This window comes from Eleutherodactylus coqui, chromosome 5 (assembly GCF_035609145.1).
Source record: "Eleutherodactylus coqui strain aEleCoq1 chromosome 5, aEleCoq1.hap1, whole genome shotgun sequence".
Classification (NCBI taxonomy): domain Eukaryota; kingdom Metazoa; phylum Chordata; class Amphibia; order Anura; family Eleutherodactylidae; genus Eleutherodactylus; species Eleutherodactylus coqui.
In genome coordinates, this window is record NC_089841.1 from 236,200,252 (window position 1) to 236,215,998 (window position 15,747).

At 43.1% G+C, this 15,747-nt stretch overlaps 1 protein-coding gene across 3 annotated transcripts in view; it reads left to right on the top strand.

Moving 5' to 3' along the window:
* BNC2 (basonuclin zinc finger protein 2) overlaps nucleotides 1–15,747 on the top strand; it is a 553,266-nt gene that overhangs the window by 188,208 nt on the left and 349,311 nt on the right. The gene's annotated exons all lie outside the window — the stretch shown is intronic.

The window sequence follows — 15,747 nt, forward strand, 5'->3', positions numbered from 1 at the left end:
CTACGAATTAACCTTTTCTAAGTTTTCCTCTCTGATTTTAATGGGTTTTCAAATAATTGCAAGCTTTCAGCTTGCTTCTATTCCGTTTCTATTTTTTTTAAAGAATAGCTCAGTTTGTAGCGCTATTTGTTCCGTTAAGAAAATAAAAACCTAACGGAACAGAAGCGAACTAAAAGCATTCTTTTTTTTTTTTGAAGACTCACTGAAATTAGTGGGGAAATAACCAGTATGAAAAATACATCACCCGGCTCCCTGCCACCTCGCCTAACAGCACCATAACTTTATAGTACTTTAGGCAGGTGACAGTTTCCCTTTAAATGATTTATCAAGTGGCTTTACACCCCTCTATGGTGTAAAATTTGTAACTTTATAAGTCTCTCTTGCCACTTTATGCAAAATCTTGTTTTTAAACGTGTGCAGGGTTTAAAAGAGGGGCCTCCCTTGACTCAAAAGAAAAAACTATACATTGCACCAGAAATTAGCACACAGTATAACACAAAGCTATACTGACTAATAGCAGGCATAGATTTAATTTTATAGTGACTGCCAAAGATGTGCCAAATTTATTAATCAACATGCGCCTATTAATGAGTTTAGCTCATTTTACTCTAACAGACTTTTGATTAAAGGTCCATTTAGACGGGAGAAATGTCGGGCAAATGCCCGACACTCTTCCCAGCACATACTCACTCTTGTGCTGGTGCACAGAATCTAATATCGCTGGCTCACAGTAGGGCAGCTGGAGGAAATTTCACTTCTCACTTTCCCTCGCCCCTCTCCATTGACTTAACACAGCAGCCGTTCAGTACAGAACGGCTGTCATTTACACTGAACAATCATCATTCAGCTCATCGTTTATCGTTTATGCTGCTTACACGATGGATGATGAGCTGATCACTCATTGTTGAGTGTAAATAGCAGTTGTTCAGAATTGAACGGCGGCTATGTTAAAGGGGTTGTCCCGCGGCAGCAAGTGGGTCTATACACTTCTGTATGGCCATATTAATGCACTTTGTAATGTACATTGTGCATTAATTATGAGCCATACAGAAGTTATCAAAAGTTTTATACTTACCTGCTCCGTTGCTGGCGTCCTCGTCTCCATGGTGCCGACTAATTTTCGGCCTCTAATAGCCAAATTAGCCGCGCTTGCGCAGTCCAGGTCTTCTGCTGTCTTCAATGGGGCCGCTCGTGCAGAATGCCGGCTCTGTGTAGCTCCGCCCCGTCACGTGCCAATTCCAGCCAATCAGGAGGCTGGAATCGGCAATGGACCGCACAGAAGAGCTGCGGTCCACGGAGGGAGCAGACCCCGGCGGCCATCTTCAGCAGGTGAGTATGAAGACGCCGGACCGCCGGGATTCAGGTAAGCACTCTCCGGTTTGTTTTTTTAACCCCTGCATCGGGGTTGTCTCGCGCCGAACGGGGGGGGTTAAAAAAAAAAAAAAAAAATGTTTCGGCGCGGGACAACTCCTTTAAGTCAATGGAGAGGGGGGAGGGAGAGTGAGGAGAGAAATCTCCTGTAGCCTCCCCGCCCACCTGCTGGCCGCTCTGTGAGCGAGCCAGCGATACTAGCTCCCGTGCAACAGCACGAGAGCGAGTGTATGCGGGGACGAGCGTCGGGCATTGTTTGCCCGACATTCGTCCCATCTAAATGGGCTTTAAGACTGGCGCCTGAAATGCGAGTCTTAATAAATCTCCCTTGTTATCTTTATTGACTGATCACATGATAAACCTAATCAGTGTTGTATAGTTAAAGGGGTTGCCAGTTGTAAAATAGTGATGGCTTATCCTCAGTACTAGTAATGACTTTTTGCACTTGTACATTGCGCTGATTTCTGCAGGAAGCAAACAGCTCTGTTCCCACTGAAGTGGCCAGGCTTGGACAGGCACAGCTCCCATTGAAGTGAATGAAAATTTTGTCTGCAATACCAAGCCTGGTCACTGCAGTGGGAATGGAGCTGTCTGCTTCCTGCAGAAATCAGATCAGTAGACGAGTGCACCGACCCAGTAAACTGCTGATCAGCATGGGCCTTCGGCAACAGACTCCCACCAATCTACTAGTGATGGCCTATCCTGAAGATAGGCAATCAGTAGTTTACAACCGGCCAACCCTTTCAACCTTTTGGCAATATAATTACATTGTAACAGTATTTTATGACACTGAATTTATCTACCGGACAGTTAATAGAAAGACATCCAAGGGCTAATTGATGTGACTAATGGTGGTACTAATCATGCACTGTAAAGCAGTACTTTGGCACTGTATGATAGCGTAAGGCCCTTTTAACTTGGGCGTTTGGGCTTTGTTAGGTCTTTACGTTTCTCTGGTTCATTTTTGAGACAGAGAAACTGAAGTTAAACTGAATTGAAAGGATACGTTCTTTTCCTGCTGAAATCGGGACAAAAACAGAAGTCAAATACTGACCTCAGAAGGATGGAAGCCTGAGTCAACCTTGACCTGGCTACCTGAACCATTTAGGGATTGAACCTGCAACTTTTAGGTCGTGAGCAAGAGCTTAGGACTACATACTGCTGCCTTAACACTCTGTGCCACTAAAGGTTGAAATCGGGACAAAAGCAGAAGTCAAACACCCACCTCGGAAGGATGGAAGGCTGAGTCAACCTTGACCTGGCTACCTGAACCAAGTAGAGATTGAACCTGCAACCTTGAGGTCGTGTGCGAGAGGACTGCATACTGCTGCCTTAACACTCTGTGCCACTAAAGACCAACTAAACCACAAACGCAGATATTAAAGAGACTTTATGTGGCCATTGTATATTACAGTTCTTTATATACTGTATGGCAGGGCTATTGGCAGCTGTGTCTTTATAGCTCCTTGAGTCACATTCATTTAATTTAAACGTGGATACAGGATGCTTTAAATGTCCTCACTGTAATTTCCTGGTCTCTGAGCCTCATATCTCTGCACGTATCTTACCTTTCTGCTATAAATATGCAAAACTCAAAGCGCATTCACGCACGTGCGTTCTCAAATGACCAAAAATAGATTATTGAGGATATGGTGACAAATTCTCTTAACTATTCTATTGAAAATGGCTCAAAAGCTGCGTTTGATGTAAAAGGACACAATATGGGAAAGCTATTTTAAGGAAGGTGGGAAAATGGCATATTAAAAATAAAAAAATCCATGTGACACAAATCTAATAACCCTGCTGGCCCGGCAGGCCTGGGCTTTGAGCTTGTGATTCCTTGCAGACGATTATCAGATTTTCTTTATGTATAGCACAATTCCCACTTGTGATTTGTATGTGCTGGCTACGAGACAGGAAAGATATAGTAAGTAACCTGAAGGGAAATCAGCTCTTGAAACCTTTCATTAAATACTGCATGCTCCGTATCATGACATTTACAAAATCTTCGAGAAATCGTATTGAAAGTGGAAGCAAAAGTCAGAATTTTTTAGAAGGCTTATGCTGTGCTTCTTGATAATCGCCAGTTCTGATCTCGTAAGCAGGCATTACGGGGACAAATTACAGTAAGGTTAATTACTTTTTACTTTATTTCCCCGTCATGAACTAAATGGAGTATTTCTGATATGTATAGTCTTTGCAAATCTGTCAGCAGACTACAGCCTGCTTTTGTACTCCATGTCAATGTAACAGATTGTCATGAAATAGCTTGCAGTCTATCAAGCAACTATGTAGGATTTTGTGACTAGGTTCTCGGGAGTGTACACATGGACATCAATGAGGAAGATGCAACAATACCTCTACAGCGCCACCTATTGGATGGCAGCATTCCTGTAAATCAATGCCTGACCCTTTATACAGGCCTGTAGAGCAATGATTGTGAATTGAAAACCAAGCCAAATCCATACACAGACAGCTGTTTCGGAGGTTTTGCCCCTCATCAGTGTGCAGGAGGATTCTGGCTTGGCTGGTAAGAGGCCTGTGATGAGGGTCACTCAGCTTCTTGGTGCTCTCCCTAAGGAGTGATGTTACCCCTCTCGACCCACGTTTTAGGCCTCTCACTAGCCAAGCCAGAATCTTACTGCACACTGAGGGGCAAAACAGATTTCTGTGTATGGATTCTGGCTAAGCTTTCAATTCCCAATCATTTCTCTACAGAGCTGTATAAAGGATCATGCATTGATTTGAAGGAATGCTGCCATCCAATAGGTGGCGCTGCAGAGGTATTGTTCCATCTTCCTTATTTGCATATTATCCAGAGGAGCATGGATGGCCTTATATGTCTCCTCGCTCATTTTGGTGCTCTCCCTAAGGAGAGATGATACCCCTCCCAACCCATATAGACAGACATATATAACTGAACAGTACAAAGGTACCAGAACAGAGGTGTGGCTAAAGGCTTGTGGGCCCGGATGCAAAAATTTAGCATGGGGGCCCGCCCACAACTTTACTCTGCATCGTTGGGTCTCTCTTAAGAAGCCTGTCAATGCAACACTAGCAGGCGGGGCATTGCTTGAATCTTAAACTATGTAGAGGCTAACCAATGCAAAATCTGTAACATGGCCCCTCCACCATCCATGTGCCATTTATCATACTGATGTTTTCTGATATGATAAACAAGCCTTTGGGCCATTAAACTCCAGGGCAACTGCTACCTCTGCAACCCCTATAGCGATGCCCCTGTGCCAGAATCTTGCCCCACAACATTAGTCAGTATATTCCATAAGCATTATTGCCTAGTAATTCATATCAATAATTGCTGCAGCCAGTCTCCCATATTGGTACCAGTTAACTCTTCAATAATAGGGCCAGCCCTTGCCCCATTCCAGTGGAAGCCACATGTCCCTCATGAACAGTGTTGGCCATATTCCCCAAAAACATTGCCCGATTTGTAAAGTTGGGGGCTTTAAACGTCTTAAGGAAGCAGCCCTTTAAAAAATCATAACTCTATTATTTAACGTAGATCTGTGAGGGCTTGTTCTTTGCGGGATGAGTTGTAGTTATTTAAAGGGTACTATATGATGTCCCATATAATGTACTGAAACAGTTTAAAAATTTTAAGTGGAGTGAAATGGAAAAAAAACTAAATTCTGCCATCTTTAGGTCCATCTTGTTTCTACGGCATACACTCTGCAATAAAAATTATATAACTTTATGCTATGTGCAGTACAATTACTAGGATACCAAATTTCTAGTTTTTTTTTTTTTTCTGTACTAATTTTTTTTTTGAATATTTAATTTCTTAAAATTTTCTAGCGCCTTCTTCTGACAGCCGTAACTTGTTTTTCTGTCAACCTAATTGTGCGAGGGCTCGTTTTTTTGGGACGACTGTAGCTTCTATTGGTATCATTTTGGAGTACATAAAACGTGTTGATTGCTTTTTACTACATTTTTTTCTTTGGGAAGGGGTGACCCCCCCAAAAAAAGCTCGCTCTTGGCTTTTTAATGCATTACTTTGATAGATCGGACTCTTAGGCCGGCTGCACACGGACGGATTTCCGCCGCGTAATACGCGGTGAAAATCCGCCGCGTTGCCCGCAGCTATTAGGTACTATTGAACCTAATAGCTCAATGCTCACGGTGCGGAATTCCATCGCGGAATTCCGCACCGTGAAATCACCCATCCTCACCCACGGCATGCTCTATTTGCCGCGGGTGTACACGCGAACGGCTTCCATTGCAGTCAATGGAAGCCTGTCCGTCACGCTATCTTCCGATGTAGCACAGCGGAAGATAATGTGAAACCGCTTCCCCGCCTACCACCGCCGCGTCATATGACGCGGTGGGCGCGTCATGTGACGTGGCCGGCGTGTCACATGACGCTGCAGCGCGTCACGCCGAAGCGTCATGCGGGAGCGAGGACGCCGGATCCGCAGGTAAGTTTGGGGATTTCTGGTAACTTTTATTACCTTTTTAATTTTTTAATAGTAAAACTTTTTCAACTTATTTCTTTTTTTAGTCCGCAGAGGGGACAAGAACTTACAATGCTTCGATTGCTCCAGCGAACGTGAAAGACTGAGCGATTCTCGTTTTGAACCAGCCAACGATGTATCTCACTGTCTAAACAGGCTGCATGAGAGCCAACGAGCTAGCGATGGCGTCACTTGCTCGTTCAAACAATAATTGGCTCATCTAAAAGGACCTGTAGAACTTCTTCACACGGCCATGTTTACGCAGGTAATTGCACACGCAAAATCTGCCTGCACGAAACGCAATAGATTTCAATGGCTTGGTTCTCATAAGCACAATTTAGGCGGAAAAAAGTAGCACCTGCTCTCTTTTTGCATTTTTGTGCAGCAAAAGTTCAATAGAAGTCTATGGGAGGTGCACAAATATGCAAGGGGAAGAGTGTGACACTGCGAAAAATGTGGCGAAAAGAACATATCTGGACCTCATTAGGCTTAAACAGCCATTACACCTATGGAAGGGGTGTATAGCGTGCATTTGAACTGGCCCTGTATGCGCAGAAAGTACAGTAATGCGTGCAGACACGTGCAAATCTACCTCAACAGCTTTGTCGTTTGTGCAAAAATGCTTGTCCACGTATTTCCTCAACTGTTGAGTGAAACCGCCTTAGGTTACCTACACACAGGCGAGCGCAATCACGAGATGAGAAGCTTTGCCCAATATCGCACTCACCAACTTGCGTTTTTACACCGATGCGAGGTGTTTTTCAGGCAAAAATGCCTCCCATCACTTCTGTGAAGTAAAGACCCTCCGTCACGGCTTTCATTAGAAGATCGGCAAGTGTTTTAAATGGGAAAACTTGTATCGCACTCGCGTGCACATCGCATGGCGCGCCATGTGTTTTACTGTGCCATTGAAAACCATGGATGATGCGTTAAAAAAAGCACAAAAAGATAGGACCTGCAACGATTCCCCCGCTCCCCCGGCATCACTTCATTCCATGGAGTTCATATTCGCACAAGTTTTATCAGTCTTAGAACGCACCAAACTCGTGCGAGATTCTTGGCCGTGTGAAACCGGACCTATGTAGTATGTTTATTGTAATGAGGAACCTGCCCTCCAGGAACCCTGCAGGGATAACATTTCAGTTCTTTGTAGACGTGCCCATTCCTTATAGAGAAACCAAATCTTTATAAAAATCTGCACAATAAAATGCTAAATCTTTGATTTGCTAAGAAAATGAAACCCGGAGCTCAAATGTACAATTTCGAGTTACTTTTAAAAAAAGACAAAAAACGTATCTTTAATGACTCTTCCTGAAGACAATAAGAAGATGAAGACTTTTTTTTTGTCGTCCGATTATTTCATACAAAGTTCACTTGATGGTTCAAACAGTTTTAAAGTAACGTTTACCCTTTTACCACTGCATAGCAATGAAACTGAAGTCCTTTGCGGGGCTGTTTAAGAAGGAAACATTTGCAGATTCACGGTCTGCCAAAAGTGTGTCTGCTGAAAGTGAAGTAGAGGCATTTTAATGAGCCTTACTAACCTTCCTTCAAAACTATTTTACTGCCATGAAAACCTCCCTAGGAGCTCAAGGGCATGTGTTCCTTTGATTTAGATTTTGTGAGTGAACGCAGTCTGTCAGAGTAGGCCTCCTTATCCTTTAAACTTGCTCAGGTTGGAGTTGCTGTCTAATCAGCTAACATGATATGGTTGGGTGGTTAATACCAAGGCAATTCACTTCCATTATATTACGGGCGTCTACTTGTAAAAATAGCATTTCTCTCGCGCCGGCTTCAAGCCAGTATCAAGTATCCTTTTAATAAGTTTATTTAGATTCTTTGAGTCTCGTTCACACAAGAGCGCAAGTAATGCTGTTAGACCGCTTTCAGGCAAGTGGATTTGTGGTCTGTGCTTTGCTAATGGAGCTAATGTAAATCTATGTATCTATTTACATGGGTGTAACTTTTAACAGCCGTATTTAACCCTTTCCAATCCAATTTCTATCCTGGTTTTCCTAGGGGCTTTCTCTTTTTCTGACGTTATACAACGGCGCTATCTGCTGGCTAAAGCCAGTACTGCATGAGGTGACACATTGGATAGGCTCCGACAGCAGAGAGGCTGGCAATATACAGTAAGAGAACCTTGATGGATGTCTTGCAACATCGGAGCTGTACAGCCTTAAATCCTGATGACCTCAGAGGCCATTGACAGTGGATTGGAAAGGGTTAATGCCCCCTTTATACGGGCCGAGGATCTCCATAGTCTTGAACGAGCGGGTGACATCGGCTTAATCATGCTCGGGCAGTTTATTTGAACTGCCCGATTCTCAATGAGAATTCTTGCTCACTAGTCATTCAATATTTTACATTCGGTGTTTAAGCTGCCCAACAAGTTAACAACCCGGTGCTGATTTTTATGCCGGCCGAAACTGAATAAACGAGGACCTCACGATTCTCGTTAGCCGTTGCTTGTGCTTAAATGGAACGATCATTCAGTTTCACAACGTTTGAATGATTTTCTGAACGATAAGAGTTCCATCTAAATGGAACTTAACCCCTTAATGCCACAGGCTAGGGGTACTTAGCACAATAAGACTGAAACTTACATCCTATAGATGGCGCAAGCTCAGAAATGAGCCCACAGCGAGAGCAGGTTATGACTGATAGCTGATCTCCCTCTGCTCCTAACCCCTTGTATGCCATCATCAATGTGCATTGTGTCATGTAAAGGATTCACAAAGGAAGTGTTTCGGTGTCCGGGCCTGCCGTGGTCTCTGAACGCTATTGTGAACGATAATGCATTGTAGTATAGAAGTGCTGCAATGCATTATCCTAGCGAATATAGCTTTTATGGTTCAATTCCCTTAAAGATGTAAAAATATATAGAAAATGAGTGTAAAAATAATTACAAAACCCCTCTTTTGCGCACTTTCCCATTTTGGATGACTATTTACAAAAATGTCAAAAACCCCACATTTAGTATAATAGTATTATCTAATCCATAACGATCTGTACAATTAAACACTATTTATCTTGCACCACAAAAAACTTTACCCCCACCTTCCTAAAAATAAAAGTAGCTTATTTTGTTTTGTTTTTTTTGCCAAAAACGCAATGAAATTGATCAAAAAAGCTGTATGTACTCCAATATGATACAAATAAAACACTCAAAAACAAGCCCTCACAGAGCTCCGTCCATGGAAAAATAAACTTATGGGACATTGTGGGGTGCCGTTCGGTTGCCGTAGCAGCTGGGGGCCTTCTGAAAGCCCCCAGGGCTGTAATTTCATTAGATCATGATGTAATGTAATACTAGGGTAAGTCTCCTTATGGGGACTAAAAAACATGAAAAAAAACTAATTAAAATATAGTAAACCCCTGAGTAGCATTGCTCTTAAGTAAAGCTGTTTTCAACTTAAGTCAATATGTCAGGGCAGCGACGGTCCCTCAAATAAAGTTGCATTCCTTAGATAAGGGCACCGACCGCTCCATGACCCCGGGCGTTGCTCAGTGAGCCGACGCGCAGCTGATGCCGCTCACCTCCTGCTTCTCCTGCATCAGCGCGCGCCTACTACTCCCCCTCCCATCTCCATAGTGCACAGTGCCGGTTGAACGTTGCTGTCTGCCTGCCTCCTGTCACAGTACAGCATTTGAATCCCCAAAGTGCCGGATGAACGCTGCCTGCCTCCTGAATCCCTACTGTACTGCAAAATGTAAGTACTGTACAGATGAGTACAGTACAGTAAAGAAACGTTTGCAAATAAATACTGCAGTCCTATGTCAAAGCACAGATAACACAGTGATACGTACTGCTAATGATGTCCCTGCAATGTTAATTTATTCTTTACAGTTGTGTTTTATATTCATTCAGTATTGTCATTGTCATTGTTTTTGGTATTAAAGACCAGAGTTATTCTCTATTAACCCCTTGAGTGGCACACCCGGAAAAGTTCCGTGACGAGCTCCACTGCTCATAGCAACATAGCCCGGAAGATTTCCGGGCTATGTATCACTATGGGAGCTGCAGAGCACAATGCCACAAGCTGTGACAGTGTGCTCTGCCTGCACAGACCCACACAGAGCAGTGCAAGGGCTTTGAAAAACCAGCAGAAGATATTGCCGACATGTCGGCAATGTCCTGCTTTGTTTACAGGTTACCATAGAGACCATCGGCTTGTCAGAAGCAAGCCGATGGTCTCTGTGGCAGGGAGAGCTGGTTGTTAGCTGTCAGAGGACAGCTAGGTACTAGCTCTTACAGCAGAGATCAGAGAAAACCTCCGATCTCTGCTGTGTTAACCCTTTACATGCTGCAGTCTATGTGACTGCAGCATGTAAAGGGCTGTCACTGCAGCATGTAAAGGGCTGTCACCATCGGACCCCTGGAATGTGATCAGGGGTCTTGATGGGTCCCTGTGGAAGTCCCCTAAAGGGACAAAAAAAAATAAAAATTTTTTAAAAATTAAAAAAAAAAAAGTAAAAAAATAATTAAAAAAATAAAAAAAAACACTTGTCTCCCTTTACTTTGTAAAAAATCAAAAATACAATCACACATGTGGTATCCATGTGCGTCGTAATGACCCAGAGAAGGAAGTTAATACATTATTTAACCCCTTAATGACATGGCCCCTTTTTTCTTTTTTCCCCATTTCTTTTTTTCCTCCCCCCTGTTTAAAAAATCACAACTTGTCCTGCAAAAAACAAGCCCTTATATGGCCATGTCAATGGAAAAATGAAAAAGTTATGGCTCTTGAGACGCAACTGCAAAACTAGTTGAAATTCAATGATTAGACCATTTTAAAAAACCTGCCCTGGTGGGCACGACAGGGTGGTAGGAAACCTGCCACTCAAGGGGTTAAATGGGGTTTGGTGTGTTTTTTGGAACATCTAGAACCAACTAATTGGATTTACATTAATTCCTATGGAGTAAATGTACTCAACTAACATTGATTTCTACTAAAGTCCATTGCTAATGACGTTACTTGAGGTTCTACTGTACCTTATTTTTTGTTTAATACTGGTAAAACGTATAAGTTTTAAATATAGCAAACGCTTTTTTTTTGTTTTTTTTAAAGTCCGATCTATCAAAGTAATATATTTGGCAAAAATGTATTTAACCTGAAAGTTATGAGAAAAAAATTGTGCTTTTTTTGGCCACCGTGTCTCCAAGAGAAAACTTTATAAGCTGATCAAAGTCATATGTACTCCAAAATGGTACACACAGAATCTATAGGAAATTTTATTTCCAAAGATATTTTATTTTTTTGAAAGTAGTACAGCAAAATAACTATATAATTTGGTATGGTAGTAATCATACTGACCCATAGAAGTTATCTCATTTTTGGTTGCAGTATCTACGCCATAGAAACAAGACAACACCCCCAGCCCCCAAAGATGGTGGAATTTTTTTCCCATTTCACTCCACTTAGAACTTTTTAAAATTGTTTTCAGTACATTATACAGTGCATTATATGGTACGTTATCTAGTATCATTGAAAAATACAACTCATCCCGCAAAAAACAAGCCCTCAGACAGCGACGTTGATGGATAAAGGAGTTACAATTATTTTAAAAGTGTTGAGGAAAAATCGAAAATGCAAATAAAAGCCACATACTTAGGGGATGAAATATATTTAGGGATAGATATGCAGTCATTTTGTTCGCATCCAGCTTCTAGAGCGACTTTTTATAAGTCATGAATCTCTAAAAGCCTCACTCGACTCAAAACCCCTCGGGCCTTTTCTAGACTTCTTTTGAAAAGTGGGGTAAGAGGCGTAATGTCTATTCTTTTTGCCGTAAATCAGGAGTAAATTTGTCTTAATTGATTTGCACAGAATGAAGGCGCAACATACCTGTAATAGAGGTGCCCCATTATGTCAGGCAGTGGAGGTTCTGTGCTCTTGCTAAGCTCCACTGACTTTATAAAAATTTGTTGAGTGAGGCTAAAAAATTTAACTAGTTGCAGAGTTTGCACAAACCTTGCTTGTCCCCTGTGAGCCTGAGCCTCGTCGGCTTGTCCCCTGTGAGCCTGAGCATCGTCGGCTTGTCCCCTGTGAGCCTGAGCCTCGTCGGCTTGTCCCCCGTGAGCATGAGCCCCGTTGGCTTGTCCCCAGTGAGCTTGAGCCCCGTCGCCTTGTCCCCTGTGAGCCTGAGCCCCGTCGCCTTGTCCCCTGTGAGCCTGAGCCCCGTCGCCTTGTCCCCCCGTGAGCCTGAGCCCCGTCGCCTTGTCCCCCCGTGAGCCTGAGCCCCGTCGCCTTGTCCCCCCGTGAGCCTGAGCCCCGTCGCCTTGTCCCCCTGTGAGCCTGAGCCCCGTCGCCTTGTCCCCCCGTGAGCCTGAGCCCCGTCGCCTTGTCCCCCCGTGAGCCTGAGCCCAGTCGCCTAGTCCCACTGTGAGCCTGAGCCCCGTCGCCTAGTCCCACTGTGAGCCTGAGCCCCGTCGCCTTGTTCTCCAGTGTTATATCAGGTCTTATACGATTGCCTTTTAGTACAACATATTAGCTCAATGAACGATGTTGATGTGCGTGCATGTCTGCATATAGTACTGTATGTTTTTGCGCATGCAGGGCCTGTTCTTATACGTGCAACACCCCACCCTCTGCACTGATATAAAAGCATTTAGCTTGATGAGGTCCAGATGTATTTTTCCCTGTGGCTCTCCAAATTTTTTTTCATGCATCCCGTTTGCATGTTGCGTGCGCATACACCATAGATTTTTACGGTGACCCTCAGTGTGTAAATACGCAGGAAAATAGCAGGTCCTATTTTTTTCTGTGTGACTGAACTGCCTGCAAAAAAATCGAAAATATGAAAGGAACCCATTGACATTTATTCTATTCTCTATTTACAAACCTGCACAAGTAGGTCCGTCTGAAGCCGCCCTTAACTGTCACATTGTTGCATTATTATTAACCTATAGTTATTTATCATGGCACGAGAACTCCGCTGTGTGAAAGTTGACAAACACAATCCTGCTGTATACAGCACTTATACATTATAACTTTCATAATTCTGTGCAATGAGGTGAAAAAAAAACATCTAAATACGGAAATAGTTACTGGAACTGCATTCTCTTTGTATGGATACAGATAGGATGGAGCTGATACAGGATCGCACAATTGTTCAGAAGCATCATGAGTTTTACTCTCCCTATGCTTCCAGGTCTTTGTTTCCCTGCTGTATTCCCCAGTGAGCAAACACCTTTTATGCTTTTGAAAAAACTTAATTTCCCGCTTTGGTCCCATCGGAGTCCCCTCTAAAACCCATGATTAAAGTTAATTTGTTTTTACAACTTTTTAATACTTTCACAGCACGTTAGGCCTATACAGGCTGGAACTTCGTGAAAAAAAAATGAGGGAGTGTAAAATATATTCTCGGGGGGAAATATAAATTGGATTTAGGCTGCAGTCTTTGGTTATATTAAAGGAAACTGCTGCTTATGGCAACATGTTACAATATAGCACAACTGTGTTATTCATGTGAAGTTCATCATAGTTCATGGTGCAAACAGTTTTGTTCTGTCTAAAGGATAATATGTGCACGCAAATATGTGGAATGTTCAATAAAGCTAAAGTTAAAACAATATGTGTTAATTACATTTATAGAAAGTAAATATGGTAATTTATTTTAATATATTGAGCCACATCTCAAAAATTACCCATTTCTTTACAAAAATATTGCTACAGTGTGACTTTTGTATGTTTTCATATAAACATTCCTAGTAAAGAAAGAGAAATGTATTTTGAAGTTTTTATTGATCCTATGTGATTTTTCTATAGTTTCATATAAAAGCAATTTAGATATTTTGAAAAATCTTTAACCCTTAAAGAGGACCTCGCATGTCCTCTAACGAGGGGAATTGGCTGCGTACCGTTATAGACGCTATACCACTGACTCCATTGCCATTATTCCTCTTTTAGCTTGCTATGGCCGGAGCCTGTCCCTAGCACACTGAAGTGGGCAGTTTCCACTGCTGTGTGTTTAAGGGTGGACTCGCACGGGCGTGCTTACACACTCATGTAGGCATCTCCCATAGACTTGTATAGGACCTTTTGGTGTGTAAAAATGCAGAAAGATAAAGCAGGTCATTTTTTTTCTTTGCGTGTACAAAATGAGTACAAAAATCACAATGAGAAAAATTCATTGACATCAATGGTTTCTGTTCTCTACGTATTGTGCGCGCAAACATGTCTGTCTGAAGAAGCCCATAGGTCTGAGATCCCCTGCTGGTCTTCTAAGGCCATACAGAAATCTTTTCTTTTGTACATATGTACCCCCTACATCCATTCTCTGGCCTGAACATGTCAGCTGCACCTCAAGAACATCGCAGGAAACCACTCTTTTCTCACCATGGACAAGCTAAAAACACTCACTGTTGCCCTTATCCACTCTCAGCTCAATTATTGCAACTCGCTGCTGATCGGCCTCCCCTGCACCAGACTCTCCCCTCTCCAATACATCCTGAATGCGGCAGCCAGGCTCATCTTCCTGTCCAGCCGCTTCTTGGACGCCTCTGCCCAGTGCCGGTCACTGCACTGGCTGCCTGTCAAATACAGAAATCAATTTAAACTCCCTACCTTCATCCACAAAGCCCTCCACAGTGCAGCGCCCCCCTATATTGCCTCCCTCATCTCAATCCATCACCGAGCCCAGGCTCTCCGCTCTGCTAACGAAACTAGACTACACGCCCCTTCAATTCGAACTTCTCATTCCCGCCTCCAAGACTTCTCCAGAGCAGCACTAGTCCTCTGGAACGCACTACCAAAGGCTACCCGAGCAATCCAGGACTCGCAGAACTTCAGGCGTGCTCTAAAGACGCACCTCTTCAGGGAGGCATACCGCATACCCTAAACCCCTCTGTACTCCGCCTGATAACATGCTCCCTGGCTCACTGACTGCAATCCCTGCTAGCCATCATAAACTGCGCCTGCAGTCATACCGATTCTGCCATCACACGGCTAAATGTCTGACCATTGTCTATGTGTACAGCATCCCCCACTCTCCACCTCGCCATACCGTGCACATCTCCAGCCCTTTACATTCTGTATCACCCCATTACTTGTAGTATGTAAGTTCCTTGCAGCAGGACCCTCACCCCTATTGTTTCCACCAACTGATTACTATGTAACCGTGGTTCTGTAATTTTTGTACTTTTGTCTTTCCGTATTCCCCCTGTCTTTGTAAGCGCTGCGGAATATGTTGGCGCTATACAAATAAAGATTATTGTTATTTGTCAGTTAGGGTGGCCTCTTACAAGCGTATGCGCAAATACACAGTAAACAAGGTTGATGAGATAGATTTGCCCTAGTATTTCACTTTCTTCTGCATGCAAGGCCTGTTTGTGTGCGTGTGCTAAAGACCCCCACCCTGATTTAAAACCTATTTAACCTAATGAGGTCTAAATGTAGTGTTTTCCCTACAGCTTTGTGCAGTATTACGCATCTCCTTGAATATAGACTTCTATGAGGGCCTTGGTGAGCAAATATGCTGGAAAATATTGCAGGTCCTATTTTTTTTCATGCGCACACGAATTGCACGTATAAAACACGGTCGTGGTTACAAACCCATAGAAATCAATGGGTGCGATTCTCTGTTTTGTGAGCATATATTTTATATGCGCAAATACGGTCGTGTTTAGAAGCCCTTAGCTGGAGTGACCTGGTTCCCATAAAGCAGTGTTTCCCAACTCCAGTACTCCGACCCTCAGTAGGTCATGTTTTCAGGATTTCCTCAGTATTGCACAGGTGATGTAATTATTTCTGGTGCCTCAGACATTGCCACAGGTGTTCTTACTATAGGATATCCTTAAAACATGACCTGTTGGGGCTCCAAGGACTGGAGTTGGGAAACACTGCCATAAAGTAAATGTATGTCATGGGTTAGGAAGGGATTAAGTGCACACCTTTCCTAT